The 23536-nt window shown below is 33.9% G+C and overlaps 1 long non-coding RNA gene across 1 annotated transcript; it reads left to right on the top strand.

Annotated features, from left to right (window-relative positions):
- The first annotated feature begins 3461 nt into the window (after positions 1-3461).
- On the top strand, positions 3462-6242 carry LOC118183402 (uncharacterized). Its single transcript, XR_004757233.2, has 2 exons — positions 3462-3579; positions 5821-6242. It is a non-coding gene; the product is annotated as an uncharacterized LOC118183402 (long non-coding RNA).
- Positions 6243-23536: the final 17294 nt, after the last annotated feature.

Raw genomic sequence — 23536 nt, 5'->3', positions numbered from 1 at the left:
CTCCATTTCAAATAAAAATTCGGCCCACCAGCGGCCGAGCGGTAAAGTCGCGGAACACTGGTAGTTCGGTCCGAGGTTCGAATCCCGCGAACGGGCTGGCTGAATGGGAGTTTTCGTGGCTTTCCCCATGTGTAACGTGTATACGAGCCAGTTTCCCTTAGAAAGTCCTCCAAGAAGGCATCTCTTCCCTTAGGCAGATAGCCCTCGAGGCTTTGCCATAATCATATACGTTCACTTACGAATACTCACGCCATAATCACATTCGCTCTAAATTCGAACGTCTTTGTCTTTGAACACACACACACAAATAAAAATTCTTTGAATTGGCGATGATTAAGAGCCTTAGCTAAAATGGAGTTGATAATGGTAATCACTAATTCCATAACTTTACAAATTTCTTCTGGAAATGTTTGCGCACAAAGCGCTTCTTGGTGAATGATACAATGGTAAACAAGTATCTCGTGATTAATTTTTTCTAGCAAGAACCCCTTTTCTTACGCCGTTCATACTTTTGGCCCCATCTGTTGAAATCGACACAATTTTATCGAGCGGAATATGATGTTTATCCATACACTCAGTTACAGCATTGGCGATATCTTCTCCACGCGTCTGACCTTTGAGTGGCAATAATCCTTAAAAGTTCTTATTTAGGGCCTGAATGAGACATAAATCTTACAAAAAGTGACACTTGCGCTGTCACATTTATGTCACAAGACTCGTCAACTGCTATTGATAAAGCCGAAACCAATTTCAAATTTTCGATATGCTGGGTGGTTATATTCGAACACATTTTAATTGTTCTATCTTTAATGGTTTGGGCAGACAATGGTAACTCTTTAATTCTTTTCATAATATCTGCTTTGTTCTTAAAATCCCGAAATAGATCTTCGGATGCATTTATAAAACAATTTTTTATGTATTCGCCGTCTGTGTACGGTTTTCCTCTCTTAGCAATCTCTTGGCTACAAACAAAACTTGCCATATTAATATTGCTGGAAGATTGCATCCAGTTATTAAACACAGAAGTTGACGACTCTTTACTCTTTTGAAGTTCCTCAACTGCTTTCTTCCTTGCATCACCGGTAGGATATTTAAAGTGCTAAATGACGCGTGCTTTCTTGTAAAGTGTCTCTCTAAATTTGACTTCTTGTTATGCGCGAATTTCTCCTTACAAATAAGACATGTCGGAAGTCCATTCAAGTTTTGAATAAACGCTAAATTCTTGGTCCACTCAACTTTGAATTCGCGGTTTTCATCTTCCGTTTTTCTTTTTTTTTTTTTTTTTTTTTTTCTTTTTTTTTTTTTTTTTTTGTAGCCATGTTAATTGGGGTGCCTATAAAAATATTCCAAATGTATGTTTTTCTAAAGCCACCAGTGCAAAATTATTATCATTATTAAATTGGTGAAAATAAAAATAATAAAACTTTTTAAATAATACAATTTTATTAATATATGTAGTGTACTAAAAAGAAAAAAATAATTTTTTTCCATCATCAGAATAACAAAACTTTTAATATGACCAAAAATGGAAGAAAACGTCCAACATTTGGACAAACAGAAGTTATCGAAAAATCGATTACAAATTTTGCACCCGAACCACAAACATACATAGCAGGTGTAATAAATCGTATAAAAATACCTGTAAGGGGATGTGCGGCTAGATTAAAAAATACAACAACTTTTTAGTTATACAGGACAACGGCAAACACGGTAGATCAGACAAAACTGTTAACACTGCAACTGCTGCCCTATGATGTCAATTTGTACCTTCACTACTTTATAAGAAGCATGCACGCGCATGCCGGTAGCTTGTACATGGTTTATGTTTACGTTTACGAAAACTCATAAAATTAAACTCGATGTTCGTTACGTATTTTTACAACAATATAAAATTTTAATTACCTATCTATCTTTTTACTCAAACAAAAAATTATACATGTTCTCGATATATAGAAGAATTTTAATTTATCAAAATAAAATGTAATTTTTTCTTACCAAGTTTTTTTTTTAAATGAAAATATTATTGCGCCATCCGTGGATATTTGTACTACAGCCGCACTTAAGGAGCCAAAGAGCCACATGCGGCTCTGGAGCCACACTTTGCCGACCACTGCTCTAGAATGTTAGAATGTTGTACTTTAAGATTTTTGCAAAATTTCCTGGGTTATTTCTTACAGTTTGCTCATAAAATCTTCCATTAACCCGTGTGGTGAAATCTTTGACTAAATCTATTTTTAAATCAGAGTGCAAAATTCTGTTTCTTATAAAATACGGAGCACCTGTGATAATTCTAAGAGCTTTATTTTGCAACACCTGAAGTTTTTTGTAGTCTTTCTCACTGGCAGTAATCCAGGCGAGACACACATACGTAATAATAGGCCTAATAGATGCGATATAGATTTTTCTCTTCAAATTAATAGACAGTTGATCATTTTTAAGCAGTGAGAAAAGTTTGAACGGTACTTACAGAAAATCCCGTAGACCACAAGAGACGCCGCCAATCGCGCCAACCAAAAAAAAAAAAAAAGAAAAAAAAAAAAAAAAAAAAAAAAAACATTTACTAAATACAATAAAAAAACATGATATTCTTATTTTTCTTTCAAATTTATTACATTATCTTTTATTTATATTTAATTTTTCATTAAAAATTCCCATCATTTTTTATTAAGGAGCTATACCGTAAAAGCAATCATTTTCGCTGGGTTTTTCACTGGCCATTAACACATTTTTTTAGGCCGGTAAGATTCCAAAACTTTGGAAATATTCAACAGCATGCTCTTCTGTAGTAGGCATGTCTCAAATTTTAATCTTCTCCCCCCCCCGAAAGCTTGCGCGTCAACTTTGAGGTATGACGTGATAGAGGGCGGAAAAGGAGTCTTTACTCAAGAATAATAACTAACAAGTGTAATCAAGGTTACACCAAACCCAGCGTGTTTGAAGAAGACTTTTCCATTTCTGGCGAAAAATCGCGCAGTATGGCGTCTTTTTTTTAACAGGCAAAAATGGTCGACGGGATTTTCCGTAAGTACCGTTTGAACATTATTCTATATGCTTTTCCCACACTTTGGCGATGGGAGTGGACCAGATGAAGGACATATTAAATAGTATAACCCCCCCACCAGATAACTGGCGCTGTCCACTCTGTGAACCAGGATACCGAAGAGCCTTACATCTTTCGTGATAGCTGTCATTTTGCGATATTTCCTAACCAGCAGAATTTTCCATTCCTTAGATTGAATACTGATTTTCCATCAAATAAACCAAACCAACGTATACTTAGTCAATTTCAGACCAAAATTCACGTTTGGCGCCAAGTGGCGCTCTGTTAACCGACAGGTATTAAATCTGTAGTGATATATTGTGATGATCGTAAACTTATGACGTAATCTGATCGGTATGACGTAATCTGATCGGGAACCAAACAGAAGCATATGCAAACTATATGTGTGAAACTATCGTAACTACTACGAACTGATTACTGCATATATATAGGATTACCGAAATTTCAAGACTTGATTTGTATTATCTGCTTCTAAGAACGAGCCGCTGAAGCTTTCATTTAAAAGAATTTGTTTTATGGTAAGAGGTGATTGTAAACTTGATTTTTCGTATCTTTAAATATTTCTTGTATGTTTCTGAAATTTAGTGCATGTGAATTTAAAACTGATGATAAATAATATAACGAATGTCTTAACTAGCCTAAATTATAATTTATAACAAAAATCTAAGCAGTTTAATACTTCATATAAAAATGAACACGAAAATCAGTTTTTTAGATTTCGATTAACGTAATTTATTCCAGAAAAGCATAACTCGAATTTGACATATTTGGTTCTTAAAAGCTAAAAGTAAATCTGCAAGTTCTAACTTCAATATGTTGTCGAAATACATGCGGTAACATATATTTCTCCCTGTATAACGCAGTTACTATTATATTAGAGGATTGAACATTACTATCGTGTAGTCACTATGCGAGAACTTTGAGTCTGCTAGAGGTGAGAGCAGTAGATTGCTACATAATATGTAAAACATTCTGGAGTAATTAGCCATAATCGCTATCTGTACCTGCATTTTCTTAATTATTTTATGGGCAAATAGGATGTTTTTGATGTCCCGATTGTTAATAGGCATTTTTCTTGGTGTTTGAATGAATTGCAATAAATTAAATCCTTCTGTATCATTTTCCAGAGCTTTAGGCTTTATCCTAGGATCTATTAACCTAGGATCTATTAAGATTTTGGCTAATCTTTGGAATATGGTAACAGGTAGTTTGGCGACATTTTGGTAAGGCGATAAAGGTTACTAGCTAGGACTTTAGCAGTGTACATGGATAAAGTCAAGAGTGTGCGCAATGCCGTTTTTGTGCAATTCTGGGATGTTTTTTTAAGTGAAGATAGGTCGACGTGTACATGGATACCGTGTATGTGGAATTCTTAAAAAAGCGGCAAGCAGTTTGCGATTCTGCACTTTCTCCCAATTTCGCACCTAATCTTCGTCATGATTAAGCACTTTTGTTACATAAAAGTTCTAGCATAAGCGTAATTCGGCTAGCAGATTGTTGGGGAAAAAAATGTTGAGTCGGGGAAAAAAAAAAAAAAAAAACTTTACTTCGTGAAAACAAAATGGCGTCCAAACAAAAGCTAGCAAATTGCTGTAACAGGATTGGTCGCCAAATTTTCGCCAAAAAATTGCTAAGTTACCATAATCCAAAGATTAACCAAGATTTTTTAGAAAGAAATTTCTAAATATTCTGCATCTCAAATCACCTAATATTTGATAATAAATCCGGTAACAGGGTAGGTTAAGTTTAATTTGGACAATAGCTAAGCATACAAGGGCTGTCTGCTTAAAGCAATCAATGCCTTTATGGAGGATTTCTTAAGGTAAACTAATTATTTTGGCTGTTATTGACGTTGCAGATAGGAAAGACTACGAAACTTCTATGCAGCCAGCCCGCTCGCCGGGATTAGTGTCGAAGTTTGACGATCTTGCTCCTCGGCCGCTATTGGACCGAATCCTTTACAAAATTTTCTTTTCTTCCAGCATGCTTCGATCATTAACGTAAAGTTAATTTCTCATTGGATATAAATTTGTACAGATGCAATGATCTTTATTTTGTAGTGGGGTGTATGCAAGACGAAAAGTCTAAATCGCATGTGGAATGAAAAATTTTGTTGAAAATTATATAATAGCACTTCATTTCACGCACAGTAAGAAAGGTAATCGATTTAAAGTTTCTGTATTTAAACCTACTTAAATTCTATCAACAACTGAAGAATTTTTAATATTTTTCCTAATTCTTTTATTAAACATTCCAAGAGTAAAACGTCAAACTATGAACCTGTTTCACTTTAAATTATTATTATAGGAATGTCACTTGTATTTGAAAGGTATTTTAAACTGCTTTAAGCAACTCAATTCAAGTTGAACAAAATATGGCACTTAACATCATTACTACGAAAACCAAATATTACGTAACTAATGCATTTATAATTCTATAAAGAGGTAGCTTAGAAGCTGGGGCTTATTCCAACAGTTTACTTACGTGCAACTCTCAATTCTAATGAGAGGCTAAGGATTCTCCTCAATGGTGTTTACATAATATTTTGAAGAGCATTTTACGAACAAAATGTGAAACTTTTCGTCACAAGTCTTTTTACATCCTACTAATGATCTCTTGCTATGACTTTTAAAATTTTGATATTACTGTCGGTAATATCAAAATAATACAATTATTTTACCAGCAGCAATAATTTGTAATACTGTCTGTAATATGCTGCTGCTGTTGTCCAAAAGTAAATCATAATCATTTTCTTTCAGCATGTTCAGCTTCAAAATGTGTGCTTGTACGCTTGAAAAAGACTTGGTTTGTACGATTATTTTCCTTTTCGGATGCTGTCTTCTCCTGGCTCATTTCTGGACATGGAATCCTGAAAACGCAAATCTTTCTCTTATTTTTCTACGAGCTTCCGTCGTTTCAGTGGCAGTCGGTGTATGGCTTTACGCTTTCTCAAGACTTTGAAATGATATTTCTTGAAGCATACTAGGAATTCAGAAGAGACTAGTACCATAGGGTTGAGATACAAAGATATTCTACCTGGATGTAATATAAGGATGTTTATGGTTTTCAGTTAATATTGTTTGTAAAGAAAAACTTTGACTTATTTTGACAAATGCTTTTATGAACTGCGCAACTTTGTTTTTACTTCGAGAAGTTTTAATAAAAAACTAAATGAACTGTGTCTAATTTAAAACATTTTCGTACACAAATCAGTGATGTTGGATTGGCATGTAAACTTTAATATTTTGGCCATAAATGGAATATCTATTTAATGATTGTTTGGTTTCTCCAGAGTTCAGAAAAACAAAACGCGCGTAACTAAAATTTCTGGCTTAGGGAATTCTAAAATTTTCTACACATCCCTACTATATGAAAGTTTCGTTACTGTTACCCTAGTAAAATCTGAACATCTCACCTAGGATTTAAACTACTTCATAAAATGTTCTTCCATATTTTGTAATGATATAAGCACACTTGGTAGAAAGGGAAGGGCTTGATGTTAATCATCCAAGAGATTCTGTTTTGACATAAGTTTTTAAGATAAATTTCTTGAGCGGGTATTTAATCATTTTCGAAATCTAACACGTATATGATGTAGCTAACGACGATTCATCTAAAGTTTTATATACACACGACGTCAACCAAATTTGCAAGTTAAATATATCATTACTTATTTTATAAGAAACGATAAATACTCGATAAAAATTTGAACATCTAGCCTGAACTGGGTCATTTGTTACATATGTTAAGTGTTCCTATTCATACTGTAAACTTATCTCAAATAAGTTGAACTAATTTTTATCCTTGTTACTTTCATAATTATACATAATTTTCAATACCAGAAGCTACTGAAGATGGTGTTAATCTGAAAGAAAAAATTCTTATCTGTAATCAAATTTACGAGACTATGAAGAAAAATAATTTCGTATTCACACAACAGTTGAATACCGTGCATTTGGTTCTGATTATCGTAAGTATAGCCTACACATCAAGTAAAATAATACTGCTTTAAGCAAGAGATTTAATTAGACTGTTCACTTTCTTGTGTACACTGTACACATGAGAAACACCACGAAACCTCCCATGCAGCTAGCCCGTTCCCCTGGATTCGAAACCTGGACCGAGCTACTAGTGTTCAGCGACTTTACCGCTTCACCGCTGGTGGGCTGACCACCTATTGGTGGGTCCTCCACCTATTGAAAAACCAAATAATTTTACTGACCTTTTTCTCATTACCGAATTAAAATTTAGTGGTAATTAAATTGTATTCCAGACATTTTATTTCTACAAAATTGTCTGTTTAAATTCTTTGAAATTAAATGTCTGTAAATCGTAAAAATTCATCCCAATTGTCTGATTAGAAACTTTCTTTGCCTCTAAAGATAAATCAAAGATCGAAGCATTTCCATTGTGTAAAAATTCATCATTCGCACTTTAATAAAAACCCAATTGTATTTCATTCGAAAATATTTAACGCAAAGTAAAATTCAAGTAATTCAGATATTCCTCTGAAATATTCATATATAAAGAAAAATGTTTTTAATGAATCTGTTTAATGCAATTTCTTGAGAGTTAAGACTACCATCTGATCTCTACTTTCTTGCATACTCCTTTATGTAGTCGTTGAATATTTTAAGGAATGTGTGTAACAAAATGTGTTTAGTTTCATTTTAATATTTCGAATAAAGAACCGGAAAATATCCACTGCCAAACGGCGATAACTTTTATGCCTAAGATGGAGCTGTTAGAGAGTTAGATAAAAGTATGCGCAAAATAAGTAGCTGAAACAATCGGACTTAATTGTTGCTTGAAGGTATTATGTTCAGTGAAGGCTTGCCGAACAGAGCCGGAGATGATTTCAGATTCGACTTTTGCATAAGGCTTTGGCTATGTAAGTATGTTTCTCCTCCCTCTTCATTTTTCTGATGTAATATATTAGTTTACCTCGTGTGGTTCACCTTGAACAAAGCTTTCAATGTTAAACGGCTCAATGAAATATGGTTCTGATCGTTTCCGAAAAATGCCTCTGAAGAGATGTTAAAAAGCAACCATTAGAATTAACGTATTTCCAAAGGAAAAATATTTATGCATTTCGTAAGCACTTTATATTTCCTTTTTACAATTGAAAAGCTAATAAAGCCTGTTGTGCTTCACAATTAGAAAGCTAATAATAGCCTGTTGTGCTTATTTAGCGATCTATTTATAAATGTACATAAAAGCCAAGTACTGAATCGGAGAAACTTTTCCAAAGTAAGGTAATATCTCGGCATTTGATTTGATCGTATTCTTGTTTATCCCATGTTAATGTAGTAAATTGTTGTGACTTTCAAAGGATTATTGCAACTAAACTTCTAAAGAATGAAATAAGAATTTTCAATAATTCCATTTCAATCGTAATTCTTGAGATCTCTCTAAACTATTTAATGCCAAATGAGATTTAACGGAGATGAGAAATTTTTAATCTTGGTTACTCTCGCTATACGTGAGAAACTCGAAACCAGTTTTTCAGCATCAGTTTTGGTTCTTCTATTCAGAATCGTATATCACTTCCTAATTTCTAAACGGAGTATTTTGTTCAAATTCAAAAAGTATATATTTTGATCTCCCATGACCAAGAAATGGATGTTTAAGACTACAATTATGATTTTGGTATGATCTTAAGCATACTACGCGAATATTTGAGTCTTGTAGAAAGGGCCAGAAGTGCAAATTTTGAAAACTGCACGTTAATAATACTTGTTAGCTTTGCTGTTATCTTCTGCTTACTATCACTGTTTGATTATTTCTTTTATATCCAGATTGCTAACATTTTATCAAAATTTGAATAATTTCAAGTAGTTTACTATTTATAGATCACTATCGATTGCTTTTAAAATTCCCTACTATTGCTTTAATTTTTAGTGTCGAAGCAATAAAATACAAATCCAACTTAATTTCTGAAATTGTGGACACTCTTCTAACAGAATTAGTTTATTTCTTTGCTTTATGCAAAACAATACTTAATGTTTTCTGTGGCAGCGTGTCACCAGGAGTTACATTTAAAAAAAAAAAGGTTTTAGAGAAGGCTTTCTTCCCCCTCCCCTTCAAAAAATAATCTTTAGAAAGTTGTTAATTGGTTTTCAGTATGTCTCAAAATGGCGTGATTAGTTTATTTCTTTAATTTAATCTCAATGAATTGTGTTCAGACATTTAGAGGGAAAATTTGAATTCCAAATACACATGTAAGATATATTCAGGTTAGGCTGCATATCGCACAAATATCTTTTAAGACTAAAAATAACTTACAATGCGTTTTCATTTAAACATCTAAGCAAAGAGTATGAATGTTTAACATTCTCAAACTCTTGCAGAATGCAAAGAGCAATTTTCGTTCATGAATACGCTCTCGTATTTCTCACCTAAAAATGTTCAAAGAATAAGATATTTTTATCGAATTTTCATTTAAATTACAACAGAACCACAGTCAAGTTACACGGGTACTAATTTCCACCTGATTCTCACTACTAAAAAGGAACGCTAAATTAATCGCCGCTCTTACCCTATCATGATATCATGATGAAGAAAATAAGTACTTAAAAGATAGTTACACTATTAGGCATGTCAAAATTACATTTTACATTTCGCTTACTTCGAAGTTCCGTTAAATATCACACTTATGTTAAATAACAGCAGTGATGAAGTCAATGGTTATGATTAATTACTTAAATATGGCAAATCACGAAGACTATCTGTCTAAGAAAAGTGGTGCCTTTTTGGAGGTTTTCCTAAAGGGATTCTTGCTCACATTCGCTTCACAAATTGGAAAAGCCACGAAAACTAACCACTCAGACAGCCAATTCCCGTGTATTAGAGCCCAAATCGATCTACCAGGATTCAACAATCTTAATTACTCGGCCACCGGTGGGGCACTTGCTGATGAAAACTGTCTGGTATTTGCGTTGCGCGTCGGCAAAACCATAAAACAAACCATATGACCAGCCCGTTCATTTGGGCTCGAGCCCAAGACAAGTTACCACCAGTGAGCGGTTGGCAAGAAATCATATTATCTGGTTTAGTACTATAATGCAACACTTTAAAGAATATTTCACGATACTTATCACAAAAAGTAACCAAAAACTGATAATTTGTTTTATTTGTCTTAGCTAATTCTTATGCTATGATTTTATATTTATAATTATCAATGGACCAATAAAACATTTTTATTGATGGAAATTCTCAGCCTGGTTATTAAACAAAACATCTGTTTCCGTACACATAAGATTATGCAACGGCGCTAAACACTCTGTTATTGAAACTTGTGTTTGTGTGCTCTGTAAATTAAAATAGAATTCTCTAAATAGTAATCACCTCGCTAAGCATTCGCTGATTGCGTTAAGCGGAGATGTCATTTCTAAAGTCTGGCCACCTTTATATTCGGAACCAAATCTCCCGAGATGCTTCAGTACAAGATATTGAGGGATTACAGCAACGCGAAGAAACAGTTTTAGGTTGCAAACTAATAAAGTGACAAAAGTATATTTCAATGGAGGATCTATCCTTTCTGCTAAATGTGAAAAAATTATTAATGGCTTTCACCGAATTGCCAAAAATACTTTTGGAGTAAGCTACGATGTTAAGAAACTCATGTATAAGCAGTGTATTGTACCTTTCATTTCATACGGCTGTCGTGCTTGGGGACATGTTCTTGCCAAGAAGGTTAACAAAAGAAATTTAAGAAAGATTCAACGGAGAATTCGTCTTCGTATTATTAGTGGTTATAGAACCTTAAGCTATGAGGCTACTTTTGTTCTTGCAGGAGTTCCGCCTATTGATTTTTAAATTGCATATAAGAATAATATTTTTGAGTCATTGGCAACTCATGCTTCGGAAGACTGTATTAATGGAATTGTCCCCTTCACTGATCTTCCTCATCCCGCTTCTTATAACCCATAAATTTCTGCGATTATAAAGAGACTGCTGAAATAAGTTTTCATATGGTTTTCTTTACAGATGGCAGCAAGATGAACAACAAGGTTGGCCTTGCATTTGTTCTTTTTGAAGGCCATTCCGAGATTTGTTTTCTTAGACACCGTGTACGGAATGAATGTACAGTTTTTCAAGCAGAACTTCTAGCATTTTTCTTGCCGTCAAATGGATCCAGGATCATGGGACAACATCCTCAAAGTACCTTATTTGTTCTGATTCTCTTTCTTCTCTTCAACTTTGGAGCAGTATTACCAGCTGCGATAAATTAGTTATCGAAACCCTAGTAACTGTTAGTTCACTTAGAATTAGAGGTATTGATATCTGCTTTGCTTATGTGCGTGCTCATCGTGGTTTCTACGGAAATGAAAGAGCTGATTTCTTAGCTAAAGATGCCTTAAGTTTACCCATTGATATCAACATTAGCATTCCAAAGAGTAAAATTCCAAAATTTAAACCTTGAAAATTTATTTGCCAAACCTACTCTCACAGGTACAAACACTCGTTTAGAAAGCTTTGATTTTATGGAAAGTGGACATTTAGCTTCAGGAAAAATTATTCAGGCTTGCTTGATTCTCGCCTTTCTAAAAATGAGTAGCTTAAAAATATTCACCAAAAATCAAACACTCCTTACGTCGTAGGTTTTGAAACTTTTTGAAGAAAGTATAACAAGAAGATTTTAGATACATAACTTAGTTCATGTCTTCTGCCAGTTAAGACTGAGTACCTTTAGCCAACTGTCTATGAAATGTAATGCTTGAATTATTTTAGCCCACCAGCGGCCGAGCGGTAAAGTCTCTGAACACTGGTAGTTCGGTCCGAGGTTCGAATCCTGCTAACGGGCTGGCTGCATGGGCGTTTTCGTGGTTTTCCCCATGTGTAACGTGTATGCGAGCCAGTTTCCCTTAGCAAGTCCTCTATGAAGGCATCCCTCCCCTTAGGCAGATAGCCCTAGTGTGCTTTGCCGTAATTAAATAAACCAAACCAAAAAAACTTCAATTATTTTAAGAAATTTGTGAAAAATACGTATGTAAAAGCTCTGCAAGATCTTCAAAATCTTCTAGCTAGATTATTTGAATATACGAAGGCACGCGCGCTTTCCGGTTGAGGGGAGTGACAATTTCATGGAGGACATTCTAAGGAATATCTTCCGTGTGGATCGTATTCGCCTCATACATTAGACACACATGTAATACAAAAATTAAATATAAATACAAAAAAAAAAAAAATATCCATGCAGCCAACCCGGTTACCTGTTTACGAACACTAGTTCAACTACCAATATTCAACTATCATAGCTACTAGTTCATTGGTGGGGTTCACAAGGTTTTCAGTAATTTTTTTCAAGGATTTCCAAATACCCTTGATTCAGGAATGACTGCGCATGGCTGACAATTTCATTCAAATTACATATCCATTAGGTCCCCAGATAAATCTCTTAATAAGTTGAAAGATAATATCGTAAACCAGCCATCAGAGATTTTTAAAAACAGAATGAATACATCCATATATATCGTGATATTATTTTCAAGATTAAAAGCAAGGCGGGCACACCAGCGGCCGAGCGGTAAAGTCGCTGAACACTGGTAGTTTGGTCCGAGGTTCGAATCCCGCGAACGGGCTGGCTGCATGGGTGCTTTCGTGGTTTTCCCTATGTGTAACGTGTATAGGAGCCAGTTTTCCTTAGAAAATCCTCCACGAAGGCATCCCTCCCCTTAGGCACATAGCCCTAGTGTGCTTTGCCATAATTAAATAATCCAATCCAAGCCATTATTCTTACCACCGTAAGAGTGAAAATTTAATGTCAAACATGGTGAACAAAATAACTAAAATATAAAACTTACGAAGTACTTTTGTTCTCCTATAGCGCGTTGAAAACACACATTTTTTTAATGGCCGGGCGCTTTATTTAATAGCCATTAGCCATGCGCCGCTACAAGGGCCGGAAGTGGTAGACATTTCATTATGGAAACACGTAACATGTGGCCACCGCTTATGAAGGGACGGACAGTTACAACTATGCCTTCTCCGGGATTCGAACCCGGGCCATCGCTACGGCAGTCAGGTTCACTAACCACTGTACCGGCTGGAACTTGTATGTATATATAAGCCATCATGCTTGTACATATCGCTGTTTTAGTATATTTAGGATGCTCGAACAGTCGGCTATAGGCTATTTCGTTTCTCGTAAAAATCGTGGTAATATCACACTTTTTATTTTTAAATACGACGGGTAAAAATCAATACAAATCTTTGGATGATATCTCTTATTAGTCGTGAGAATAATTAAGAAATATTTTCACTAAATCTTGTGTTTTATCACATTTATTACGGATTAAAATGAAAGCAGATTACTTGTTTACATTATTGATTATGATTGAATTAAATAGAGAGTGCAAACTGCTTAACAGATAAAATTCGTTAAAAAGTATCTACCATTTATGCTGCGTGTATCTGAAGATTTCTTAATCATTAAAATATATTTTTCTTTGAAATTGTTTTTGCATGTATCTGTTTCTTATCTGCGTGAAAAATCAACCAGAAATGGCATCATTTCAGGATAATGTTATTTAACTGAAGTAAAGGATACGAGAGCAATCTGCCCAGCATCCCAATTTTGGAAAGCAGCAAACAAGGGGATGGAAACAGTCGGGTGGTTCGAATCATCGGATTTTATGTAGCCTCAATTATCGAAGTTTTTCAAGTCCCAAAATATCATCTCTCTTTCGAACCCGAACCTATGAGAATACAACCAGCATTCGTTAACTGTTAATCAATGGCGGCGGATATTTCTCGAAAAAAAAGTTACTTTTGAAATTTCACTACGAACATATGTTTATTCTTGCAATTTTCTTTTTTTCAAAATAAAATATTTTTATTTTCTGCCATTTTTAATTATTTGAAGTAGTTTACCAGTAAAAATTCTCACGGATTTTCATTGCTTCATAGATACTTGAAATTTTTTAATAATAAATTTAAATTACGATTCATTTGAAATTAGGTGAAATTTCGCTTTATTGTAATTTTTCTTAAATTTGAATAACTCTCATTAATAACATTCAGGATTTGTCTCAGGAAACCCAAAAGTATGTTTAATCGTATACGGCAAAGCAAACAAGGCCTGTCTGCCTCGAAGAGGAATTTATAACTAATACTAGCTTGTACACATGGTTTGGTTTGGTTTCGTTTAGTTTATCATAGCAGAGAACTCCAGGGCTATCTGTCTAAGAGGAGGGATGCTTTCGTGGAGGACTTTTTAAGGGGAACTGCTTGTACACATGCAATGTAAAAGATATAAAATCCTAAAAACATCTATAAAGTGCAGCTCGAAGATTCTCCGTGATTCGAGTCCCGGTCGAATTATCAGTTTTTTGCGGTCCCATCCATTCGGCCACTTGTATAAGGGGAAAGGCTAATGACATATGACCGGATGTTTTCATACACATTATATTTCCCTTCATTAATTTCTTTGCGACTTATTTTTCACATATTTTTTTCTATTATTATGTATATAGATCGAATATGATGTTCATTTAATTTATTGCAAAAGAAATAACCAAATTTATAAATGTTTTAGTGTTTTAAGAAGGCTTCCATATGTGTTGCAATATTATAAAGATGTACTTACTATTTTGTTATTTAAATTATGTAAATTTATCACATCAGCACATTAGAAAATTTTATTTCGAGTCCCCCTTTGCATTCATATTTATATTTTTGGAGATTTCCGATCTACTCTGAAATCTTTTTCATATTCGATCAAGATGAAATCTTTTTACGGAGATATACATCAACTTGCAGGTTTATTAGGCAAGATAAAAAATTATACCTACACCCTTTTGGGCAGGTGAGTTCATTCTTGTAGTAGACATCCCAAAAATCAGCCCTGAGCGAGGTAAAGAAATCTTCTGAGAACAAAAGAAAGAGAAATCTCTGAGAAATCTGAGAAACAGCTTCTCTGGCTCACTGAACCGCTACTCCGATCCCCCTTCTCTCCACACACCATCAGCGAAAGAAAAAAAGGCTACATACGGTAAAAAAAATGCGAGTGCAATGCTCAAGCGTATTGTGGTGACTATATGGTAATACACAAGCGCAATGGCAAAGCGTATTGTGGCAAATGTATTACGGCATCCGAGTGCAAAGTTTCAATATTCTTACCTCAAATGAAAAAGACATTTCTGCCATTAATTTTGTATTGCTGATGTATTTTAGAAACATATTTGATGGTTAAAGATTGAAAACATTAATATTTCACTTTTAAAAGTACGAATATTTTTACTTCGTTTATTTGAGTAAATAACTAGACAGTTTTAGAAGAGATTGTTTTAGGTGATGGGTCATGCATCCGATTATATATGACCGTGAACGTATTCTTCCAGCAAGATGTTTTAAGTGTCGGATTCCGTATTTTTCGTAAGCAGTGTCAATTTACTTCATTTTATTATATATTTTTATTCGTTTAAAATAATAAAGTAACATTCTACGCTAATAAAACATTCCGTCAAATGATTGCTGCTTCAGAGCGTACAAGAAATTTTCGGAGATGTAAGCAACATATCGCATAAAATGCAAACAATTTCTTCCTACTTTTAATGTATTGTTTGAAAATCTTCATTTAAAGTTCCTGTAACGAAAATTAAGAAATTTTTAAAAAATTACAGCGCTTTCCAGCTAACCTAAGGTCTAATTGTTCGCCAAAGGGCCAAATGTGGTATTTTATCTCGCGATATTTTTAATTGCGTTAATAAGGTTTGGTTTATTTAATTACGACAAAGCACACTGGGGCTATCTGCCTAAGGGGAGGGATGCCTTCGTGGAGGATTTTCTAAGGGTAACTGGCTCGTATACACGTTACACATGGGGAAAACCACGAAAACGCCCATGCAGCCAGCCCGTTCGCGGGATTCGAACCTCGGACCGAACTACCAGTGTTCAGCGACTTTACCGCTCGCCCGCTGGTGGGCCAATTGCGTTAATAAAACGCTATTTTTTCCCTTTTAAAAAAGAATAAATCAAGATAAATGAAACGATATAGCAGTCATCAAATAAAAATTTTATTATGATAAATTTCGTTTAAGAACAGGAAATATAGATTTTAAATTATATGGAGATTCTATTGTAACACGGTGTGCTTTTGAAAAATTTGGTTTGAATTTGATTCACCCTGCTGAAAAATTTTTATTTCGTATTATTTGGATGCTCCAAAAATAAGAGAAATTGACATTTATACAGACGGGTCAGGTCTGGGAGACACCATTGCTTTCGCATATGTTATGTATTATTTATGGAACAGAGATTGAGAATAATAAATTTAAACTCAATATTTGTAACTCAGTTTATCAAACGGAAGCTGTGGCTATTTTTTATTCAATGAAAAGGATTAAGAAGACTCTTAAATGGAAATATGATATACATATTTATTCTGACAGTTCTCTCTTGACCTGGCCCACCAGCAGCCGAGCGGTAAAGTCGTTGAACACTGGTAGTTCGGTGCGATGTTCGAATCCCGCGAACGGGCTGGCTGCATGGGTGTTTTCGTGGTTTTCTCCGTGTGTAACGTGTATACGAGCCAGTTTTTCTTAGAAAGTCCTCCACGAAGGCATCCCTCCTCTTAGGCAGATAGCCCTCGAGGCTTTGCCGTAATTAAATAACCTAACCTCTCATGACCTGATCAAGACAACCCTTTAATGGTAGATATTAGAGAATTATATAAAGACTTGAGAGAAGATCAAATTATATTGTGTTTAATTGGGTGAAGGCACACGTTGGACATTTTGGAAATGAGAGGGCGGACGCAGTGGCCAAGGAGGAAATTACCGATGTTAATGCTCGTGATATTGATGTAGACGGATCAACAAGGAAAGCTGTGGCTATTATGAAATTTTATATTTATGATAAATGGAGGGAGGAGTGGGAAAGGACTGATCGAAATAAAGGTTATATGAAATCTGTTAAACTTAAAAAAGGTTTGTTATTCAGACATTGACGTTAACCAAATCATTACAAGTCGTGGCCGTTTTCCTATTTTAAAAGGTTTAAATTACAAGAGTCTGACCTCTGTGATATCTGTAAAGGGGCACTGCAGAGCATTATGTGGAAACATGTAAATATTTTACTTATATCAGGAACGAGTTTAAGAAAAATGATGTTTTTAATATATATGATATTTTAAATGATTTTAAAGGACTGAAAAAATTTGCCAGGAAAATGATGGAAAGGATTAATCATAATAAGCTTGCAGTAGGGATTTTAATCTGAATTTTGTTTTTTAGTTATATTCTTTATGTCTGTTGAAGGTGCTGCTTCTGGCTTGCCCTGGCGCAGCCCGCAAAAAGGCCATAGGGCGACGTAAAGTCTGCCAGGAGGGTCGGGCTGCGTCCCTCATATCATATTAAATTCTTTCAAAACCATACCGAAGATGATGTTCGGAAAACCATGGATCACGGATCATCACTTTGTTACTGGAATGAACTACTTTGAGTTTTTTGCCAATAAATCAAAATGCGCCGTAAGGCCTTTCACGCTAGTTATAAAAGTTACGATGCTACGCACCACACCCGAAGACGAAAGAATTAGTAGTGGCAACGTCAAGCGAGCAGTTGTGTAGGTAAGTTTGAATTACGTAAGCTATCAGCATTCTTTCGTGAGATCTCCAATGTTAATTGGTATAGCAACAGAAGAGGACTTCGGCTTCTGTTTGTAATTATTTCAAGTAGTGAAAGTTCGTAAACAGTTTTTTCATGGAGTCCTTCCGACTTCCAAAAACCCAGAGAATGAAAGTGTATTTTATACTAGAACACGCGCTGCAAACGAAAGATCTTCCTCTTCTAATAGCTATTCGGTTTATTTATTTTTGACGTCAAAAGCTCATCTTGGTAAAATTCTGTGAACTGTAGCCATCTGTTAATTGAAATAATGACACATATTTCTTCTTCACAAATTTCTATGTATTTATTTCTGATTGGCTATTTTTTTATTCTTAACAAACTTGTTAGAGTTGCCATAACTAAATATTTCGTGACGGGATGAGACGTACATCAGCTTTAAATCCTGATGTAGACCTGTTAGGAAACGACAACTATTAAAGAGCAACACTTGAATGTATCATAATTACTTTGTACTGATTATTGTATTTACAAACAAAAATATCTGCATCATGGTTTCTGAAATTTTAAAATTTTATTTTGAAAACTGAACGGTATCCGCATACTAGTACTATGCCTGGAAAGTAGTTACATCATTTGTTCTTAAAAAACGAGAAGTTTGATTTGAAAAAGTTTGTTTTAAGGTAAGACGTGAGTATACAACTGATGATAAATAATATAACAGATGCGTTAATAACGTAAATCGTAAATTACAGCAGAAATATAAGCGATATGGTACTCCATGGGAAAATGAATAGAAAAGTAATAGATTTTTCAAAACATCGATACACTTAATTTATTCTAGAACGACAATATGCATTCTTTATGCCACTTTGTTTGCCTTTTATATCGCTTTTCTTTTAAAAGTTTTGATCCCAATATTTTATCGAAATACTTGGAATAACATTATCTCCCGACGTATAATCCACCCAGCGGCAGCCGAGTGGTAAAGTCGCTGAACATTTGTAGTTTCACTCGAGTTCGAATTCTTACGAACAGGCTGGCTGCATAAGATTTTTCTTGGTTTTCCTCACATTTAATTTGAATATGAGGGAGTTTCCTTTGAAAGTCCTCCATAAAGGCATCTCCCATGGGCAGATATAACTACTCATCTTCTTTAGACTATATTTTTCATGAAAAATTACCAATAAAGCTTTATAAAAGAGATAATAAAGATAATTAATTAATAACATTTATAACTTTTTTAAAATTCTCTTAACTGCTGTAAGTAGTATTAAATTTCTACTCACTTTTAGCTTTTGAATGCCTAAGTTTCCTGCTTTTTCAGTAAATATTTATTATTTAGTTTAAAAATATGAAATATAAAAATAAAAATATTCCTTTTTTCTTCCTGCGCTCACAAATCATGAGGCGAATACGCGTTTCCAGCTTTTAAAGCCTGAAAAACGCTTGTCTGCGATATTATCGTCATGCGATGATTTGTAGCTGCTTTGTTTTTTACCGCAATGTTTTTAAACTGTGAAGTTTCTGAACCGCTTTATTTCCGACGATGATATTTTGCATCATGGTGTTTTAGAACTGCGATGTTATCACTTTGCTTTCTGTTCTTCCACGATGTTTTGTAAGGCGATTTTTTTCGTCTTGAGTTGTTTTCTCAGCGACGTTTTCGTTCACGATGTTTTTCCCGCGTTTTCCGCGATTTCGCCTGTAAACATTTTAATTAATACAAAAATGAAATTTAGTGGTTTTTAAGATACATAGTCTAAGATTTGACCATTATATTCATGTATGGCACAAGTGTTTTACTTTTATAAGTTATAAAAAAAATTTACTAACTCATAAAACTATTTTACTTTTATAAGTTATAATATTCAGTAAAACTGTTTAATTTAAAACTTTTTTGAATACAAATTAATGATATAGCATTTACATGTGTATTTTAAATCTTTTTGCCATGAACGAAATACCTTTGTTATGATTGTTTAGTACTACCCAGCTTAAGAAAACTTAACTCACGCAATTAAGAATAGATTTCTAAGATTTTCTACACATCACTGTTTCGTTAACGTTTTATTAGTTTCTTTAGTATTATTTTATTAGTTTCGTAGTAGTAGTTTAACGTTTCTAGAAGTATTTATTTCTAGAAATTAATTTTATCATCTAGACTACTACGTGAAATGTTTATTGACAATTTGTTATGATATAAGCATAGTCACTATGTTTCTACAGATTTTGCTTGGGCATAAATTTCAAGACGACTCCACGTAGAGATAATATAATCTTACAGTTCACATACACATAAATAAATTAAGTACGTACACCATATATTATTTTATATACAGGTTTATCATGTATAAATAAATAAATTAAGAAAACATCAGTCACTCGGCACTTTTCTTACTTCTGTTTACAAAATTTCTTTTACATAAGGATTAATTAAAATTTTTATCTAATTGACGATAAAACAATTTTTAGAACATATCCTAACATTATTTTATTAACTAGACCTTTTTTTAAGTAAAACTTTCAGCATATATTACGTGTTGTGGGAATTTTTACTGTTCTTGTTACTTTTATAATTGTAAGTAATTTTCAATTCTTGAAGCACTTAAAGATGTTAATAATTTCAAATGAAGAAAAAAAAATCTTTCTAGAATCGAATTTTTGAGATTTTTTATAAAATACCACGATTATCGGCAAATGTAAAATAGTTCTGCTTTAATCGACCGATGTGAAAAGACTATTTGAATTGATTTTTATTGTGATCAGTAGGGAATAACTAGTAGGGCAAGGTATTGCTAGAATTTTGCCGCCTAGACGGTATAGTGGTTAGGGGGGACTACTGCGATACCGAAAGGCCCGCGTTCGAATCCCCGAGAAGGCATGGATGTAAATTGTATGTCCCCTCATAGGAGGCAACGGTGGCCGCTTATTAGGTGCCTCTATAACAAAATGGCCACTAGTTCCGGCCTTAGGAGTGGCCAATGCTGAAAAAAGGCAAGTCCCCGCTGTTCATTAAAAAAAAATATTAGAATTTTATATAACAGTTTAACTAATATTCATACTGAATGTGTTGTGATTTTAAAATTCATGAATGGTAGGTCAAAAGGCAAGAGGTTGATCACCAATTGCGAGAAAATATGTAGTATCATGATCACAAAGCTATAAAAAATATAATTATTAACCGGGTATTCAAAGCATTGCTTGATTATATCTTTTCAAAATTCCCCATGTACCCTGTTTCAAGTTAAATTTTTGTAAATCATTTAATTTTAAAACGTGAAAGTATAAAAATGAATCAACTAATTCTCGTAGTTCAGGGATTCCTTTTAGATTTTCATTTATGAATCGCAAACATTTTCATTAAATGCGGTTATAATGCTATTGATTCATTAAATTATAACTGTTGAGATCTCTATGCGTTTATATATGTATTCCTAGAATATTTTTCAAATGTTCGTAAGAATTCTGTTTTAATTTCCAGAAAGAAGTATGCAGTGCCATGCAACTTGTAGGTATCGATTTCTAGGCCTCAGACAGATTTGTTTGGGAGCTAGGCAAATACGTATGCAAAGAAAAACTATTGAAATTAATTGTAAATCGATTATTTTATTTACAAAAAAAAATTATACATTCCGCAAAAACTTAGAATTTTTATTTCACATTTAAAAAGCCATTACCTTCTTGTATGATATTGTAAAATATTCAGTTATATATTGGTACATACGTAAAAATAATCAAGAATGAAGAAGTGTCCTCCAAGGTAAGAGACGAACATTATTTCACTCTCACATCTCATTTTAGTCTGGGTTACTTCAAAGTAACGTAATAAAATCGTATGCGCTTCAGAGGACTATGTGGGATACGCAAAACCGATTTTTTTCCGTCCCTTTTGATTCTTAGAAAATGTGAATCTTATTTTGTTTTTTTAATTACTAAGGGAATTATCTCTTGGAAATTCAGACAGGACAAATATAAGCATACGGTTCACAAGAACTTTATCGTATTATGATACACTGTCTTGCGATGCTACTGATCCAGTTAAACATCCTACAGATGTTCGTACCATCTTTCCAAAATCTTTTTAGGCAGTTATTTTGATAGGTGAGTAAACTTTGAAATTCAAACGATAGCATGTATTCATATCGCACACGTATCATATATCAGTTCATTACTTAAATCCCAAGAAGGAAAAATATTTACCCTAATTTAAACAATATGCATTTTCTCCTTCTAATAATTTAAGTAATGAACCGTTCGATGCTACGTGTGCGATTTCAAATAGTATCTAAGCACTCTCCGCGAGACCGTTTTTGTTTGGTAAAACGTGCTACAGGAAAGTTTTAAAAAACTGTAAAATTTATGTAAGAATTTCTCTTTAATTTTCAGAAAGAGAATTAAGAATTTGCAGTGTCATACATCCGACTGAGCATCGCCTTTTCAGCCCTCAGACAGATTTATTTGGGAGCTTGACAAAAATATAAGTGAAAGAAAAAGCTAAAGCTAAAACTGTTACAATCAGGTGAAATCGGTATTGTAGTTACGAAAGAAAAAATTGTACCTTTCACAAAAACTTAGAATTTTCATTTTGCGATATAATACGCGGCATAATGGTACCCTAGGCTATTACCTTATTATAACTATATTGTAAAATATGCAATTATTAATTGATATATATGCAAAGGTTGATTGAAGTCTGAGTTGTTTTGAATTTACATAAAAAATTATGTACACTTCAGAGAATAAGTGGAACTGCATTTCAAAGAAATAAACTCGGATCACTTTTGAGCTGTTTGATTCGTCATTCTCGAACAGGATTTAAGCATCACAAGATTTCACAGAGATGTTTACTTTTAACACTTCCTCAGACTTACAGTATGTGGGAATTACGGAACCGGTTCTTTTCCGTCACTTTTCTCAGAAAGCGCGAATCCTACTTTGACTTTTTTTTAATTTCGAAGGGCAAATTCTGTTTGAAATTCAGACAAGACAAAAATAAGCAAAAGGTACATTTGGATGATACAGATAATGTCCTGCTATGCGACTGTTCCTGTAAAAGTTCCTACAGTTGCTGGCATTATCTTTCCAAAACACAAAGTTATAAAAATAAAAGTTATTATTTGAATAGATAAGTACACTTTAAAATTCAAATAACAGCATGTGTTCAAATCGTACACCTATTATTACTTAAGGGGAAGAAAAAATACATATTGAAATTCAAACGACATGTATTTTTTCTTTCGCGTAATTTTTTTTACGAATTGAAATAATGCCTTAGCAGGCAGTTAGCGGCCGTTTTTGTCTCGTAAAATGAGCTACAGATAAATTTAACAAATTGCACGTATATTTTTTACGCGCATAATCACTTACCATATTTGCAACGAGTCATTATTTTCTTTTTATATAAAGCGGGAACACTTAACTCGTTGAGTGCCAGGTCAGTCACCAGGGGCTGGTACTGAACTTTCCGTTCACGTTGTGTCAGTCGCCGGTGATTGACAGTGACAAATACGACATAAAACTTTAAAGAAAAAAATTACATTTTTTCTAATGGATTTTATATAAATACGATGAGCATAAAAACAGTTATTCTTCGCAGGTATTACAAAATATAGCAAACTGTTTAGTCAATTTTCTAGCCATTTTTCTACCAAATTGTGCCGCATTTTCTTCATAGCATAATTGACAAATATGTTCGCATTGTAGAGACTTTTTGGAGTTTGTGTCGTGACTTTTTAGTTGTGGTTGCAATACAGCTAGATGGAATGTCTTTGTCCCGGCAATTTGGAAGGTGACATTCAACTGATTCAATTGACAATTTCTTCACATTCTAGGCTAAAGAAAGACTTTTGTCTGCACTGGACCAAGAACCTCAAAAAACTGAATGCATGTAAGAGTAAAAAAT

This window comes from Stegodyphus dumicola, chromosome X2 (genome assembly GCF_044657685.1).
Source record: "Stegodyphus dumicola isolate Sdum_Otavi_A_Nest chromosome X2, ASM4465768v1".
In the NCBI taxonomy this organism is placed as follows: domain Eukaryota; kingdom Metazoa; phylum Arthropoda; class Arachnida; order Araneae; family Eresidae; genus Stegodyphus; species Stegodyphus dumicola.
Note: the sequence above shows the minus strand (reverse complement) of the source record. Positions and strands in the feature narration are given on the sequence as shown.